Genomic DNA, 18,174 nt, shown 5'->3' with positions numbered 1-18,174 from the left:
GGCAGTTTAAAGCTGCACATACAGACACTGTAGTGGCAGGTCTGAGCCATGTTTAGAGGGCTACCTATGTGGGCGGCACAATCAGTGCTGCAGGCCCACTAGCAGCATTTGATTTACAGGCCCTAGGCACCTCTAGTGCTCTTTACTAGGGACTTAATAATAAAACAAATATGCCAATTATGGAAAAGCGTTTGGAATTACACATAGAATTTCACATAGGGAGCACTTGCACTTTAGTACTGGTAAGGAGCTGTAAAGTGCCCAGAGTAACAAAAACAGCAAAAACAGAGTTCAGCACATAGCAACAACCTGGGAAGCACAGGCAAAAAGTTAGGTGAGACCACGCCAAGGATGCCAAGTCTAACTGAAACACTGAAGGATTGTCTTTTTCAATTACCTTGGCACCTTTTTATTCTTTATCTGGTACCCTAATTTATAGGCCGCCAGATTGCCTTACTAATTCCGTCCAGCAGCACACAGACATGATAGTGCAACTGCCACTTCTTTACTCTCATTTTGTAGTATCAGAGGGTCTTAATCTACATGAAAATGATTCAAACAGTAGTGAAGTCAAGCAGTGTGTGAATTCACTTTAGATGGTTTTAATTTAAAACAATTAGTGGTCGGCCAAACACATAAGATCACGCTTTAGATCTCATCTTTTCCAGTTTTTCAAATGTATATGTTAAATCTCTCCTCTTAGTTAATTTGGTTTGATCATTTTTGCTACATTTTGTATTTACTATTCCCTTGATTTACAGGCAGCAGAATGCAGTACAAAAGGTCTCAAGAGCGCGCACAGAATTTTCTGAACCTCTCTTAGCTAAGGCCATTTCATCTATCATTTTCAGGTTCTCTAGACACTGATGGTGAAAGCTTTAATGGCTGGCAATGGATCTCATTGTTCTACGAAAAAGATTTACTTCCAAGCCTTCTGCTCAGTGGTTCTTGTCTGCTTTAAAAAAGGAAAAGCAACAATATAAATCTCTTTAAAGAAAATGGAGTTAATCATACAATGATGAGGGCAACATTGTTTATAAAAATGCTTAAAGAAAATTTAGTAAATCTATTTGTAAAGCCAACGGTCACTATATTTCCTCCACAATTTCCTCTTCCATCAGTATGCTCCGGGAACCCTTTAAAATCATCACTTCTTTTCTTGCTCCTACTGTCTTAGAAAATATATTTACTCCTTCAGACAAATTATGCAAGAACCTTTCAGATTTCTTTTTAAAGAAAATTCAGACAATTCATGCTCAGTTTCCAACTCTAGTCCTGATTGTTAATCTTGATGACTCTGGTCTGTCTTCTGGCCCTCTACTATCATGTTTTAGTTCCATATCTCTTGAGCACTCAGCCAGTCAGCTGAAGAACCAGTGCTTACTTTGAGCCTGTGGTTTCCAGTGCTCTGCACCAGCACTTATTTGTCAACACCGGCACTTATGTCAGCTGCCACATGGTGACACTGTTTGTGTCATATATAGATTAGCTGAACAACAGTTGTTTACGAATGCACTATGAATTAAAGAAAACTAGCACCTGTTGTCCAAGCCCTTCTGATGGCTTTGGGGAGCCTCAAACAGTCTGAATTATCACACTTGTAGCAGTGTAAAGGTTAGTAGTTGTGTTGGGACTGTTATTGGTAGGTCTGACAGTGGCAATGCAAGCTGTGGTGGCCTACTGATGATGGCCCTGGCACTATTGTTTTGTCAAAGTAAGCACTGTAAAGAACCTGTCAAATCCTAATCTGGATTGCCTCCAGATCAATGTTGCCCGGCATCTTAAAGTTAGCCTCCACATCTGGCAATCCTATTTTAATTGAGATCACAAACACTTCATTAGAGTCTGCATCAGTTTCTAAGAGATGGAAACAGCCCCTTTTGCTTCCATTATTAAAGAAACTGGTTGCTGATCCTAATATTTTAAGCAATTTCAGACATATTTCACTCTTGCTGGATGTGGTGAAAATGTTGGAGAAACTAGTTAATAGGCAACTCACCTATTATTTGGAATCCAATCATCTTCTATATAACTTGCAATTTGGATTCCGTTCAGGTTATGGTACCAAATCCACCTTGCTCTAAGTCACAGAGTTTATTAAGGACAATCACGACCAGAATTTTGCAGCGATGGTGGACCTACTTAATCTATTGTCAGTGTTTGATACGGTTTCTCATATAACCTTATTAATTGGAATGTAAAGGGGTGCCTTGGCTTGGCTTACATCTTGTCTCAAAGACTGTATGCAGGCTGTTTTTCTTCCACTCTTTACATTTACTCCAAAACCTCTTGGATACGGGGTTCCACGGGGTCAGCTCTGACTCCTTCTCTTTTCGATATATGTCTGCTTCCATAAATCCCAGGAAGCTGCAGCCCTCTGCCTTCAAATCCGGAACCCAATTGCTCCAACGCCTGAGAAGATGATCAGTGGGATAAATGGCAAGTTTAGCCCTGTCTCCACCATGTTTAGGAAATTATGAAATAATCATTTGTATTCCACATCGTTTTCTCTGGAAGCATTAGTGTTTATATTCCTGACTATGGTGATGTCTCTGTATCTGAGAGCCTTGATGTGGTGAAAAAGTAACAATATCTGTTACACTTAACATTTCTTCCCATGAAGCTCCATACTTTTATTTCCAAAATCTATATAAAAACAATAGCTATGAAATGAGGCAAGAAATAGTCAATTTAGGACTTTTACTGAGGCCAGTGATAGCCTTGCTTCAGTAAAGTCTGAAGGCTGTCATCCTTCCCGAAGTACTCTTAATTTAGGCTTTATCATCTATTACGGCACCAGATGAACATGGACGTCAATTCACCGAAATGCCAGGGGTAGTGGCACATATTTACACATACATCCAAATTCACACACACACTCGCTGTCACATAAACATACTCTCATCCCCAAGCACGCACACAACATACTCGTAAAACTATTTTTTTTTACTTACTTCAGCTGCCTTTGAAGGTCAAATTCCAACTGAATGTACTATACTAATAGTGAATAATAACATATTGTTCACTATTTGTGCAGTACAAAATTGACAGAAAATTAAGAGAGTGGAGCCCCAGCCGACGTCCATAAGTACAACCTGCTCCTGTGTTCCTGCTTAGCACTGAATTAACCCCCTCTGAAGCCACGTGTTGCAAAGGGGTTTGCAAAGGGCAAGCCTGGGGTCGCAGCTGCGACCCCTGGCAACCCCTAAATGACATGCAATTGAAGTGATCTGTAATTCATGCGATTTGCAGTTGGTTCAATGGAATGCTTGGAAGATATGTTTGGGCCTGCCATTTTAGAATAAGTATCGGTACAAAAAGCATGCGTTTCCATAGTTACCGATGTTTAACATCAGTAGTAGTGTTTAACAGAAGTAGTGGAGTTTCCTGTTTTACCTTCCCCATGGCCAATGATCTTCAGACTTCGAAAGGCTGAACCCTTATGTATTTTCCATAGACAACCCCTTCCCACTAAAAGACATAAACTATTATTCATGTTTACTCGATTTAACGTTAAATACAACAAGCAAGTTAAAGATTTTTTATTGGAATTGATGGTACAGTAACAAATAGAGACAAAGCTGACTTGCAGAAGTCCATAGCAATCTTTCACAGTACATTATTCTAATGAGACTACTGGATTCTGAGCGGCAGAATCGCCTGCTGTGTGGGAGACTGAGTCCAACCCACTGCGGGTGACACCTGTCGCCCTAATCCGAGTTTTGCTCCGGCGAACTAGCACTGCCTCATCTCTACCAAAGTGATAGTGATGACTGGGCAGCCGAACACATAACATACTAGGCTTCTCAGGGAAGTCGTGGTCACTCAGGTCTCATCCGGCAAGTGCAACATTCTACCGAGATCGCTTGGCAGGACATGTTGAAAGAATTTCGCAGAAACAATTTGTTATCTTACTTCATTTCATACAATATATACTATGGGAGAAATTGAAAAAAAATGTTGCAAGCAAAAGAGGCAAAATATATAAAGGACTCCGAAAAAACTTGAGAGCATGTCAAACAAATTCTGGCAAAAAATTGAAGTCCATTCTTGCCTTTGATTTTGTTACATTTTCAAACCCGGCTAGCAACCAGCCTTGTATCATGTAGACACCTCCATCCGTCCTGACATTTTAGCCAAAAGCACTTTTCATCCTGGAATTTTTGAGCTCATCCTTATAATGTTATATGCTAAACTGTAAGCCTCTGGATGCAATGCACTCTTGGCTAAATGGGACCACTTGGCAGCTCTGAACATGTTTAACCATCTGAACATTTGAGTGATGCCAGAATTTCCCCTTTGGAAATGCATTGATGTACATGAATGATAACCTGCTATTGCCAGACATGCCACTCCTGTGTGATGTGTGATCCTTTATCAGAAATGCCGGCTGGGATGTTGGGAATTATTTCGAGGCTCCTATTAGACACCTACTCAGGATATGACAGTAAAACAATATTGATCACCATTGCTAGAGGGGCTCACTTCCACTTTTTTATTTCACTGAATCGCAGTGCTGTTTATAACATGAAGTTTGCCTGTGCTCCCGAGGAACATACTAAAAGCTCCCCAGGCACACTCCCACACCCGTCTGCCCTAGTCCCAAGCTTAGTTATTTTTTTTGCTACTCTTAAATGAATACACAAAATTAAAACATACCTCAAATAGTTCAGAAAAGCTTTTCTTTCCTATCTCTTATCTCCAAGTCTCAAAACATGCAGATGGAAGGCTAAAGTCTAGAGTATTGTATAAAAATGTTAATATGTGCTTACCTTGTGTATCTTTTTCACACAGTAATGCGACGCTCGCTTGGTAAGGATCACCACATTACATTCCCATACAAACTTCTGAAAATGGGGAGTTTGAGTTATTAAGAGCGCTATGATTTTCATGCAACTATAACTTCATGACCTTCACATCTGTTTTTAGTATTCCTTACAAATATGCAAGGGGTGGTATTAGAGAAATGTTCCAAGTTTACTCTCTCGCGAGATTTGAAAAATGCAAAGTTGGTATTTAAAAAGAGGGCACCGTTACTATAGTGCAGGGAAATGGGAACTATTGCCTCTGCCATTCAAGGTCGTCTGCAGTTGAAGGAGCACCAACAACGCTTTGGCCCTGCTAACTAGGATTCCTTGTCACTTTAGTGGGTAAATTGCAACCACTCACGTTCCAACGTTGTGCTGCAATAACTGCAATGCTAACAATTCTCTGCAGCCTGCTGCTCTACACTTTCTGTGACCTTTTGGACCGTGCTGCTCAAACGCCACTTTGGGTTGAACCTAAACACCACTTGCTTTTGAAAATGGCAAAGTTTATCGACTTTGAGGCAAGTTTAAAGCTTAATCCACTTTTAGCTATAATGTATGAAACCTATGCCTGGCTTTTCCTGACCTCCTCGTGCCACTTATGTTAAACTACTGATGTCCTACCACAAACCCTCTGGCAATGGTGGACCTCAGTGTTCTGCAATGCCCCTTTCATATTCACTCCGAGAAATATCTGTAAACCCTAGATAGTTGTTTTAGAAATTTAAAAAATAAAACCACCAAGAGTGCTCGATGCAGTGGTATTCGATGGCTGCAGCGTTAATGTGTCATTAACGTGGAGACATTTTGTTTTTAATGGGCTAATCGGTTTGAAGCGCAAATCAAGGAAAACAGAGCTAATCCACCCAATCCTAAGGGAGCTTAAGTGTATTAGATGCGAGCATGAAGGAACACATTTTTTTCTTGATCTCTGGGTTCCATGGCAACGTTAGCAGATTGGAGACCAAGCTTCTGTTTCATGAGACGATACTAGGCCCCCTGATTGCATTCTGATTTTTTTCCAGACATAGGTCAATTGATCAGCCAATAATAGATCTAAGGAACAGATATAAGGGGGTACTGAAGAAAACATAAATCTCTGTCGCTCCAGACTGCAAAAATTCTAATCCCTTTTGTAAATCCCATTAGCTGGTTGTTAGGAACAGTACCCGGGTGTGTTTTTATTAATGGAACAGACACTTTTCTTCCTTGAAAAACGCAAGCAGACTTTGATTTTTGAAGTGTCAAGGTTTGCAAAATAACAGGTTCTTTACAGCTTGATGAATCAAGCAAACCGCGAAAAAAAAGCTTTTTTTTTACAAATCCTCAAACAGACAGAAAACCCTTAAGCGTATCACTGTCCAGCATATTCCTAAAAGATGCCAGGGACTCACTCCGCGCTTAATTAAAAAAAAAAAGCAAGTTACAAAGTTTGTTTTCTGTCTCTAGTTCTGCGATTGCTAAAGCTGACGAATAGCAAGACAACCTAGCCTTGATGTCACTTCCACCACCCTGCATTTTCTGTCTCTTTATCTCATCCCTGCAGGCACATTTTCATCCATACTTTCACCGACACCAAATTAAGAGTGGGAAAATTGTTCACACCAGCCCAGTCCTGCATGCAACTGAGACAAGAAAGGAGCCATGTTTGGGTTATCGTAGCCCATCAAGCTCTGAAAGTAGCACTCTAGCCTGCAGGTCATCAGGCAAATACCAAGGTCGCCAATGGTCTGCCGGGGCATGGAGATTTCCTATCTTTGTCATTCTCCCTCTTTCTCCCCTTTCTGTCTTTCTGTCTTCTTTTTTCCGTGTTTAATCTGATGATGAAAAATACCTCCTAATCTCTAAAAGTGAATCCTCGTGCCCACCACGTGCAAGAAACAGCACAAATTATTCACAGACAGGCTTACCTTTTCTTTGACAAAATCTAACACGCCCTGACAAAGTGAATTGGCCTGGCTTTAATGTCTTAAGCCACGGGAACTGCGTGAGTGTATTTCTATACTTGCAAGTATTACCTCAAGGTAGCTAGAGGTTATTTCTTTTGGCAAAGGTTTTTTATTTTTTTGTCTGACAACCTAGACGAGAAAGAACAATAATTACAAGCAGGACAGAGAAAACAATGGAAAAATTCATACAGAGTGAAATGACAGGAAAAAAACATGCGTGGAAAGTTGTTAGGAAAGAACAATGGGGAAGACAGAATATGTAAAAAAACAATAAAAAATACAAATGACGACGTTCAGAGGAAAACCACTGACAAGGCATGTCACAGGTGGAAACAAACGGGGTGGAAGATAAAGAGGTGGAAACAAACGGGGTGGAAGATAAAGAGGGGATAATACTTTGTGTGATAAGCATCACAACACATCTTTATAAAATACCCTTCCAAACACATCTGGTCGAATAATTCGTCATTTATTGGCTGTTACGACTTTTGGTAATACTAGCCATTCAAAAGTATTTTGCAAAGTACAACTTCTGCAGAGAGTGATCATAAATGTCTTTAAATAGCATGTAGGAGATCAATCTTTTTGTGGGTGATGATTCAGTGTACTTTTAAGATGTAAAATTACCCCTCATGCATCGCAATGCAAGCTTACAGCCAAATGCATGTGAAGTAAGAGTATGAGAAATACTTCTTTTGATGAAAAAACACTTTACCTATACTTTAAAGGACTGATAACAGTATGTCATGTAGGCAGGTTCCTGTCAGCACTCCTGACGTAAAGTGATAGAACTATTAGTAGTATAGCTGCAATTCAAATATCTAAATCTAGTTCTAAGTCAAAAAGTGAATATAATGATTTGGTTTGTGAGACTTAAGTACAAAAAATCATTCGTTGCATGTTCTTCCGACTAGCCTGGAGATGGGAACTGGCGGGGGATGAGTGGTGTGAGGAGGAATTTGGGTTTCTTTGAGTTTAGCTTAGGAGATGTGATGACATAAAACCATTTACAGATATTAGGCCTTGTTTCAGGTAACTTATGTCTACAACAAAGAGACCATACACACGTTTCTTTAGTGTTACTAAACTATCAGTTTCCAATACTCCAAGAGTCACGTTCTTCATCTAAATGTTTGGAAACTCCCTGATTCTATTTCGATAATGCTACCAATGCTCTGTTCTTTATGTCACCCGCTTATTGATTGATTGGAACATCTCGTTTTTTTAATCATTAATCTGAGTGGCTATTTAGAGACTGGATACAACGGAGAATAATATGGTGAGCACGAAAATGCACAGCACAGAACTCCACAAATTTGTGTAAACATTTTCGAAACATTGACAGAGTTAAGGAAGTAGAGTGTCTTGTGTGATAGAAGGAACACATTCCTGCTGCCACTCCAGACCAGCAATCACCACAGCAGCCATGCACTGCCGCTTACCTGTTTTTTTGCTCCCTCTTCTTAGGCATAGAATTCCAGCGGGCTGAGTATTCACTGTGCTGCAGTGTTTTCTCACTGCCATTCACAACTAGGAGCAGTTCTAAGGGGCAGCAGGGAAATCTAGGAGGAAATTCTCTCCGACCTGATGTCTTACCCTGGTTGTGTAGGATATTTGAATGCCGAGAAAAAAGTTGAACTTGGCTGTGTCAAAGTTGTGCATAGGTAGAAAATCTTGTCTGCATTTGCGAAGTTTTCAGTTTCTTGACTTCACAGATGAGACTAAAACTGCTTCAACCTCTAGTGATAATGCTGATCTTTGTCAGAATCCTGATATCAGTAGCACAGGAGTGCACTCCACGTTCTCAATTTAGGCAAGCTGTGAGTGTTGTTGCGTGGATGATGACGACCCTTCACCATCTCTGCCACTATTGCTTATTGACATCTTCACTGTTGAGGTTATAATTCTTCTTGCAGCAGATACAATACGTAGGACTAGGAGGCAGGTTTTGCATCTGACCAATAAGTATCTTTGATCATTGATGAAATAAAATATGACTGTTTTCTCAAAGTGAACGTTTCTTTCAAAAAGGGAGGATTACATAGTTTGCAAACCTTTGTAAAACTATTTTATATATCCTTAAATTGGAAGCTATGTATGTCAGAGTCATCTTCCTTTTACTGTGACTGCACTGTCATCTGAAAATTGGACTTTGACTCTGAAAACCGCTACAATCGTGCTCTGAATGAAGTAAGGACTGTGTGTTGTTTATTTCTGGTGTTTAGCACAAAGTCTACAGGAATATGAGGACATTTCAGTTATATTGGCAGGCTGCTGTCTATGGAAGACTGGTGAAATGTGGTAGAGTCAGCCAAATCCAGCCTGACTAGTAAATTATCTGACTGTGCTAGTGCATTTTAGAAGAACTGGCCTGGAGAAGTTACAATATTTGTAAGTTCTTTTCTAAATTTTCAGGAAAACTCTGCCATGTCCAATCTTCCAGTAGTGATTTTAAAAAATGGGTCCTGCTAATTTAATTCCTTGGAATTTTCACTATATCGACTACCTGATCTATGGACTTGTGCCCTGAGAGAGTCACAACGCATGAGTCACACTGATTGTAAGGTTTGTTATAATAGATTGGGTGTGCTAACTGCTGGTGTCTGTCTTTTAAGAAAAGGTCTGCTGTGGCACCACTAGGGTAAGAGACTTTGGACTTGTGGCATCTGTACACCATTTATCTCAGCCTAATGTCTGCACACAGGTAGTCTTTCACTGAAGCGACCATTCAGGGATTGTTGCTGACCTGGGTATGCCTTGTTATATGAATAGGCATTAATAGTGTGAGAATGTACATCTGTCGTGATTACTAAAAATTGTGTGTGCGTCACAGAATTATACACTAAGAGCAACAAGTGCACCAACCTACAGTTTTGTCATAGTTAGGCATAAAGACTTAATTAATGCACCGATATTATGGTAAATCAGGATTCCGAATTTGGATATGATATTAATTTCTACATATCTACACTCCTTGTGCCACTTCAGGATTGATCATTTTCTCAACTTAGCTCCTAATTATATTTGGGCCTTTGAATCACCCTGCTGGTCAAGTGAATCGTGCTGCTGGCCAGTTGCAGGATCAAATGCCACCCTACACAGTAGGGTAACTTGTTAGTAATTAGGCTTGCTCCTTTGAGAGGAGAGGGTGGGAGTAAAATCTGCACGTACTAATTACTTTTCACATTGCACCTGGCCTGGGAAGGCTCAACATCAAAGAAATCTAGATGGTAGCAGGACATCTGGAGCCAGTCACTGGAGTTTTGGAGGGATGGTGCAAGGCAGCTGTGGCAGTTTAGGGTCAGGCCTTACTTAAGCTTTCCTTCAGCATACCATTTGTGGTGGCATCTTGTAAATTCCCAAAATGCTGTGCTGGAGGGTTGGGGCAGAAGAGAAGTAAAGTGTCACCTTAGGATTGGGCATAGGCACCTTATTTTTTAGAACATTCCAGTCCCTTATGAAAACACCTGCATAAAGAAGAGACTGTGGCAAACAGACTTACCTGGGAGAAGTGATGCGTGAGTAGTGCTCTGGTAGCAGAGAGAAGACAGCTAACACCTACTGCAAAGACAAACTGAAAGGTATCTGGTTTAATTTGGCACACAGGGTCTTGGACTTGTTTCTCCAGGGTCAGGCCCCTACATCATCTGCGGGACAGCAACACAATGAACCTACTAAAGGGCCTGGTGGATTCCCCTGGATGTTCATTAGACTGGTGCTGTGAGAGTGTGACCTTCAGAAGGAGGGAGCCACAGAGTGCTGCTGACCTAGGTGCTCATCAAATGGCCAAAGGAGGTTGTATGACTTGGAGAGTGCAGGCATGCCCTGTGGGGCTGCTTAGGAAGACCCTGGGTCCAGGAAAAATGCCAGGTTCCCAGAGAGGAGAACCAGGTCCTGTGTGAAGAGGGGCAGCTGTAAAAATTAGGCTCCCCAAGAATTGCTACATTGAGATGCCCTGAGGCTTGAAGAACCTTTAATGAAATATTTTTCATTTTTATAAGTAAACACAGCAACTGAACTGTTCCTTATTGGGTGCCTGCAGACATAGGAACTAAACCACGCCATCTCACCTTAGTAAACCTTGGACTTCTCTGACTTGCAACCTTGTTTGTCACAATACTGTCATAAAAATGCACCACTGTTTCCATGAAAACATGTCAATGCTAGTCTACTTAACATAAGCTTGCATTCTTCACTTGTAAGAAAATGTCTTGCTGTGGAGTATTTTACACGTGGAGAAGTACAGCAGGAACTGTTTTAGCAGTGAACTTGTCTTGTGTCTCCCACATTTGTGTTTTAAGTGTTGTAGAAACTAGTTTCTTCTTTGCAGCTTTATAGTTCTGCAGTGTTGGATGGTGTACCTACCACCATGAACTCATCAACAGCAATTGAGCCAGGTACAAGCAATACGCGTTAAGAATGTGTGAATGGTGTACAATTGTTCTTGATGAGCGTTCCTAGATGTTTCCTCAATTTTACTCCCACAAGGAGGCAGAGGAGGGCCATTCATCACCTCTGCCCTCCGAAATCTCCCTTAAATCATGCACCTTTTGCAGGGTCAGGCTCATAATCATTGTGCTCAACACAGCACTGTTGTGTCCATCCATCATCACTATTTTCACTCATCTCAACCATTGTTTGTGACACGCTCAATGCTTCTGCTGCAGCTAACCAGTGTCTCAGTGCAAGGAAGATTTCAGAGAAATTTAAATCCAACAATGCTTTTCTGAATCACTATGTGCCAAATAAACAACTTAGACCGAAGGTTGGAAGTTAAGAGAATAGGTGGTGTCACCAGTATTGCTGATGTGGAAAGCTATTGAGCTGGGTTATAGTGACACCTTTTACTTACTGACGTTTTATTTATTGAGGTTCTTGTTCTTGCTGTGATTATTGTTGCTGTTTTCGTTACTGCTGAGTTTCCCCTGCATCACCTTCTTCTATTCACTGTTGAAAATGTATTTTCTAAAACCAGGATCTTGTGCTTTGTTTATTCTCTTTATGAAGGTGAATATCTTTTCTCATATCCGCATGTTGTTATTTTCTGCCACATACACAAACTGAAATTGATTGATCTCCCCTGATGACTGATGAGTACAATTGTGCATTATGTTGACTGACTGCCTCAGGAGGACTGTCTACAATTTGTAGTCATACATTTAGAGATGTGTCCTCCAAACCTTTTTCACAGTGCTGCATACGAGGCCTCCAGAATTGGACACAATGTTCCAGTTAACAGTTTATAACTGAGTCCTATGTTCTTGGTGTAGTCTTCAGTACTGGATAGAAAGACCCAAATGATTCCCTAAAAAGAGGAACAGATTGTACGTTTATACATTTGTAAAGAGTTAGCACGGCTGCCTTGCTTCTGGTGCTTATACCTATCTGCGTGCTCCCCAGTGTCACACTTGCTACGCTAACGGCCTTGAGAAAGTATATCCCCAATATCTTATTGCATCGTGGTGAGCCTTAAGGTATCACCTCCTATCCTGCCCTGCTCCTGTGGATGTCTGTACCACGAGGGCTGCTTTTACCCTGAAAACCATCACACCTCAGCTGCCACCTCCTAAAGTGGTCCACACATTTGCCGCACTTCTTAATGGCAGCTCTTGCCTCCACTACCTCTCGTATGCCTCACTCTGTTGCTAGACCTCCGTGTCCTGCGTACTCGGTGCCGGGATTGGGCAATAGAGGTGGTGCTCGTGGCGGAGGATGGGGAGGAGACGGGGATAACACTTATTGTTAACTTTTGGTGAAGTTTTATTAAATTCTCAATGTTTGTCCTTCAGGAGGTTTGCAGTTTCTCTGTTTGCCTTCGCCTTCCCATGTGCATAGCGAGACAAATGGCACAACGCGAGACATTTTTTACTCTTAAACTTAGTTAATAAACGTATGCATATCTGAACTTAGTTAAGGTAAAATGTAGGCAGAATGTTATTCTTCAAGTATTTCTTATGTGAATCTTTTCTGTGGACAGTGGTGGTGCTCAGGAGAAGAGTTAATACATTGTATAGCAATAATTTTTTTATGCTGAACCACTTGGTTAGTGTAGGATAAATATATAGGTAACATAAAACGTCACAAACGTCGTGATTTTCGACCAAATGTAGAAACGTGAATCTCTTCACAACTTTTTCAGTGTGACAAAGCTTACATAGACCTTCACTAAGGTTGTTTAAAAAAAAAAACTTTGAAAATTCGCACCTCCATCGCCAGTGTTTGCTGGGTACTTCTTGCTGCCTGAACTGTTGCTTGTGAATGATTGCACGAAGTCCTTATTTGTGATGGTGGTTACAGGTGGTGGGCATCACAGGCCATTTTAGGGGAGTCTGACTCATTTTTCATCTTCACACTTTGGCACATACCAAGAAAGACAGAGGTAGAAAGTGGGGAAAGAAGGGGGAAGAGAAAGAGAGGAAATCAGTGGCAACGTGAAGAAGAAAGGATGCAAAAGACCTTGTAAAAATGATGAGAAGGGTAGAGTGGAGGAAGAAAGAGGCATAAGATGAAATCAAACAAGTAGCCCCGGTACTTTGTAATGGGACATTAGGTAGCGTCATGTGGCACGTTACTGAAAAAAAGTTTGGGCACTTTCACTTATGCTTTTTTTGACAAATTATACACTGGTCAAATGGGGTGTTACTTTGCAAACATTCGCCACGAGGGAACGGTTTTCTTTAACTTTTCAAAAAACTTTGCGAAATGTAATAAAATAGAAATTCTTCGAGGGCTGTGATAAAAGAAGCGTATTCGTTTCCTTTTCATTTCGAGCACCGACAATGGAATAATTTGGCAAGTTCAACAGCCAGCAGACAAGGTGCAGTGCATTTGTGGAGGCATTCCGCCTCCCCCCGCTCCACTTCCGCTGTTCCCGGAGCGCGTGAACTTGGCTGCCTCTGTGGAACGAAAGCCATTTGTGGGAACTGACCCTTGGAGGCCGGTTTCGCTTCGGCAGCTGGTCCTTTTGAGGGATTTCGCTGCGCAGTTTTAATAACCGGCTGGCGTTAATTTTTAATGTCTCGTCAATACACTGGGAAACAAGGCTAATTTCAGAGCAATTTGTATCCAAGAATGTCTGCTTGAATTATTCATCAGGCGCGGGGCCGATGCGAAACACGAACAACTTTCCAGTTTAAATGGGGGTTCGGCGTTTGGGAAAGAAATTAGACTATGCTGTGTCATCAGGTAACAATAGGCAGGTGTACCACCTCACACGTACCAGGCCCTGTAATTGTACTGAGTCACGCTGCAGGCCCTCCAGGGGTAGCTCCTCTCATTTTGCCAAGCCCTCCAAATGTAGTAGCTTAGTCCTAGATTCAGGTAGAGGTCAAGCAACACAGCGCAACAAGTAAAGTTGTTGCCGTTCATTGCATCACAGAGAGAGCAGAATAGCACCATATCTACTAGGACGTGGCGCTGTTCTGTTATGTCCCTGCACAGGCACACTTTTGGCTGCTGTATGCCAACAGACTCACTTGCGTCACTATGCGCTGTATTTAAAATACGGCGCACCGTGGTGGTAGTCAGGGGGACTAGCATCATAATTGTGATGCTAGTCCGGTGCTTTGCAGGATTTGCACTAAAAATTATGATGCTAATCCCACAAAGCACCCGTAGGCCCATTGTCACCAATGGGAGCCTCTTTTTAACGCCTGCACTTAGCAGGTGTTAGAAAATGCAGATTAAAATGACACAAAGTAATCTCGTAGATTAGTTTGCGCATTTTTACGGCCCCCCATAGCAGCGGAACGCCTCCTTTGCATACATTATGTCTGGCACAGCCACAATTTGGCGCAAGGGGGTTACAAAGCAGCACAGTGTAAGCATTGCGCCACTTTGTAAATATCGCACAGCATTTTTGCCCTTCCAACGCCTCAGTAGCATTAAAAAAAATGATGCTAATGTGGTGTTGGAATTGCGCAAGGCCACCATAAATCTGGGCCTAAAATTTAAGCTGTTTCCATTTGTGTGTGGGCAGTACAGATGCAGCACACATGCAGTGGGAAAAACAAGGAGAAATAAAAACATTTATCTTTGTCATGCATGCCTTCCGGAGGCACAGGATTTTGACATAAATCCCAGTGCATAACACTTTGTAGACATAGATTTGCGTCACAGCCCATAGATGGATGTACAGTAACACCTATGCACCATCCATGGAGTTCCCCATTGATGCAGAGTAACTCAATTCAGTGCATTGAGCAGCTTTGTGTTACTTTAGGTTACAAGCTGAAGCAAACTTGTGTTGAACTGTAAATCCCACCACAACACTTTGCAGCTCATTTGCACTAAAAGCATAACACAAACCTGATGCAAAGTGTTTGTAAAACAAGGCCTTAGGTCCTGCAAGGATTTTCCAGTGTAGAACAATGCCCTTTACTAGGCACTCCTAGTGTACACTCTGCCAGGCCCGTCATGGGTATAGTCTCATGCTCTACTAGGTCACCAGGATGTGGAGCTTCACCCTCTGCCAGCATCTGGCAGGTTACAACATCAAACTCTGCCAGGTGCTTCAGAGGCACAGTCTTGCTATCTGCCGTACGGTCCAGGCTGTGAAGGTTCACCCTTTGCCAGGATTTGCAGGTGTACAGCTTCACACTCTGCCAGGTGTTGCATGCGTTCAGCATTACATTTTTCAGACCTCTGCAGTTGTATAGTCTCATGCTTCTAGGTCTCCCATATGTCTTCCTAGCACTCTGACTGGCACTGCAGATGTTAAGCCTAGCACTCCGCCAGACCCTAAATGTGTACAACTGTGTGTTCTGCCAGGCCCAAATGTGTACAGACTCTACCAACCCCTACAGGAGTACAGTTATGCAAACCTCCGGTGTAACTAAAGGAGTTTGCAGGATAACTGAAGAAGTGTACTTGCTCAGGAACATGCTGCTGTTTTCTCTGACTTTGTTCAGATGACAATCTTTTATTTATAATAAAGGCTCCCAGCTTCTACTTTTACAGATAATCATAGGCAGAAAATCACCCTGCCTGTATTCGTTAGGTCTTGCCTACCAGAGAGCACAAACTCTCTGGTTGCAAAAGACCTATTGAGGACTTTCCAAAAACTTAGTGGCCTTAGAGCCTGTCAACTGCTTACCATGGGTTGGCCTCATTGTCACTCTCATTTGCTTGCTTCATGTTGAATTGTTTGACTACTACCTCTTCAGTTTGTCCCTCCTCTGGAGCATAGTTCTTTATCATCCTTTCCTTTGGTTGGCTTGTATCATTCAACTGTTCACATTTAGGGAACTACTTTGTTCTTTTGTTTCAGAACTCCAAGAGAGCGCATATGATTCCTAGTCTTTTACTATGTGTGCTGAATCCTTCCACCAAACACCTGCCACCATTCTTGTATACTCCTTGCTGCTCCCGCCCTCTTGTACTACTACCTCTTGTGTAGCTTCTCCCCACCCCATGCTTACTGTTACTTTCTCTCTTGTGTGTTTCTCTCTCTTATCTGTTTCCCACTCCCACACTCTGTGTTGCTGTCTCCCTTGGGAGCTGCTTTGCCCCTTCTCCTCCTCCCACCCAGGTTTATTTGTATTTTATTCCCCTTATTGCTTCTGCCCAACCATTCCTCCATTGCTCCCCCAACATATCCATTTTTGTGCTATAATTTTTTTGGAGGTTGTGTCAACAACAATTTGTTAGTGCCATTTTTAAAAAATGTATCTAGACGTGAATGTGAAAACATAAATACCATAAAGCCTGGAGCCTTATCTATAATTAAGTGGTGAACATAGGGGGTTAAGTTATATGCTCTATCATTGTTTTATTCAAACAGATGCTTCCTATTTTTTTTATTGTAAATAGGAATCAGTCAGTGCTTAATTTGTGGTGCTGATTTTGGGAACAAGGATTTATTAATCATCATAATGCCTTAAGCCAGAGCAAGATAGAAAATAAAAACAGAAAACGGAGCAAGAAGGAACAAGAGAAAGATAAGAGAACGGTGACAAAGGAAGAAAGCAATGACGAAAAAAATCTTAAAAATGAGAAAATAGAGGCTTTTTAGAAAACTCGGGTCACTACACTCATTTGTTTATTTTTTTTACAAATCAAGCTCTAGAATCAGCTCTGTCAAGCAAGAGGCTGCAAAGAAGTTCCCACTCAGAGGATGTTTTAGTTTTGTCTGCTTCACTGTGTAGCAAAACACTTTGATTGAGATCCAGTAGTGAGAATCTGACTGACCCAAAACCCAACTACACCTCAACCTGATCAAACAAGGCCCGTCCCTTCAGCTTGGCTGACCTGAGGCATGGTTACATTTTAAACTTGAAGACCTGGGGTCTGTCTATACCTCGACCTGGCTGTCCAAGGCAGACCTTTATCTCACAAAGCCCCAGGACTCCCCACAATGCTTTTAATCCTTGGGTGGTCGAAGCATGCTCTGTGACCTCTTCAATAGGGACAAACAGGAATTGGCTCTTGGTCATAATCTGATTAATGAGTTAGTCATATAGGTGGTGTTTGGACTGGTGGTAAGAAAGGTCATCCCTGGTGAGTTTCACTCGCATCAGAAGCCTAACTTCTCATTCCACTCAACCAAGACTTTGAGCAATCCGTTAATGCTGACTACATTACTAGGCCAGTCTCTCTTTTGCAAGTTACTTTGACAGATGCTCCTCAGCTACAAACACAACACTGCAGATGTTTTATAATCTGGCCTTAGAATCAGTCAATGACACTATCCTGCGCCCTACACCTGTCTTACCAATACGATCAAGCAATATCCTTTCAAACATTCTTTTTGCTCTTGTTCCTAAACATGGCCTGCCTAGCACAACCCTGTTCCTCATGAGAATTGATGTAATTTGACGATATTTCATCATTAAATTAACCAGCTCTTAAGGTATCTCCCTCTCTATTCAGCACAGATCTGCAAACCTTGACACACGGACAGCCAGCTAGTTGCATAGCTTAATTGGCTTGTGTACCAGCTAGTTCTCCCCAATATAAGATCATCCTTTGATCTCTGCAGGTGACTTCTAATTTTTAGCTTTTACTACAGACAGCCAATTGCTAGTCCATGTTGCCATTTTAGTCTTCATAAACGTATCTCTTCTTAAACTGAATTTGGGATCATTCGCATCTAAGTTTATGCATATTCTCATTTTATGTTATACCTTACAAAGAGGCACTAGGTAACTCTTTGATGCAGTTTATTTGCTAGAAATCACTTCGAATTCTATTGATTTATTTTTTATTAAAATTAGTATCTGCTCTGGAAATTGGGAAGTCTGATTTAGCATATAATTATATAAAACTGTACAGCAACAAAAAACTAAGATGATCTCGTTTCACTACCTAAGTACATTCTTGCCTTTGCAGTTTATTGGGGTTTGGCTTCGCATAGTGAAAGCAAATCATTTTTTTTGCATCAAACACAATTGGACACATTTTATGCGTCTGTTCCAAAT

General features: G+C 41.5%; 1 protein-coding gene across 1 annotated transcript in view; it reads left to right on the top strand.

Moving 5' to 3' along the window:
- The window catches only part of PLCH2 (phospholipase C eta 2), a 1,343,524-nt gene that overhangs the window by 795,005 nt on the left and 530,345 nt on the right, over positions 1–18,174 (top strand). The gene's annotated exons all lie outside the window — the stretch shown is intronic.

Source organism: Pleurodeles waltl, chromosome 6 (assembly GCF_031143425.1).
Source record: "Pleurodeles waltl isolate 20211129_DDA chromosome 6, aPleWal1.hap1.20221129, whole genome shotgun sequence".
In the NCBI taxonomy this organism is placed as follows: domain Eukaryota; kingdom Metazoa; phylum Chordata; class Amphibia; order Caudata; family Salamandridae; genus Pleurodeles; species Pleurodeles waltl.
The sequence above is the reverse complement of the archived record's forward strand: the minus strand, read 5'-3'. Positions and strand labels throughout refer to the sequence as shown.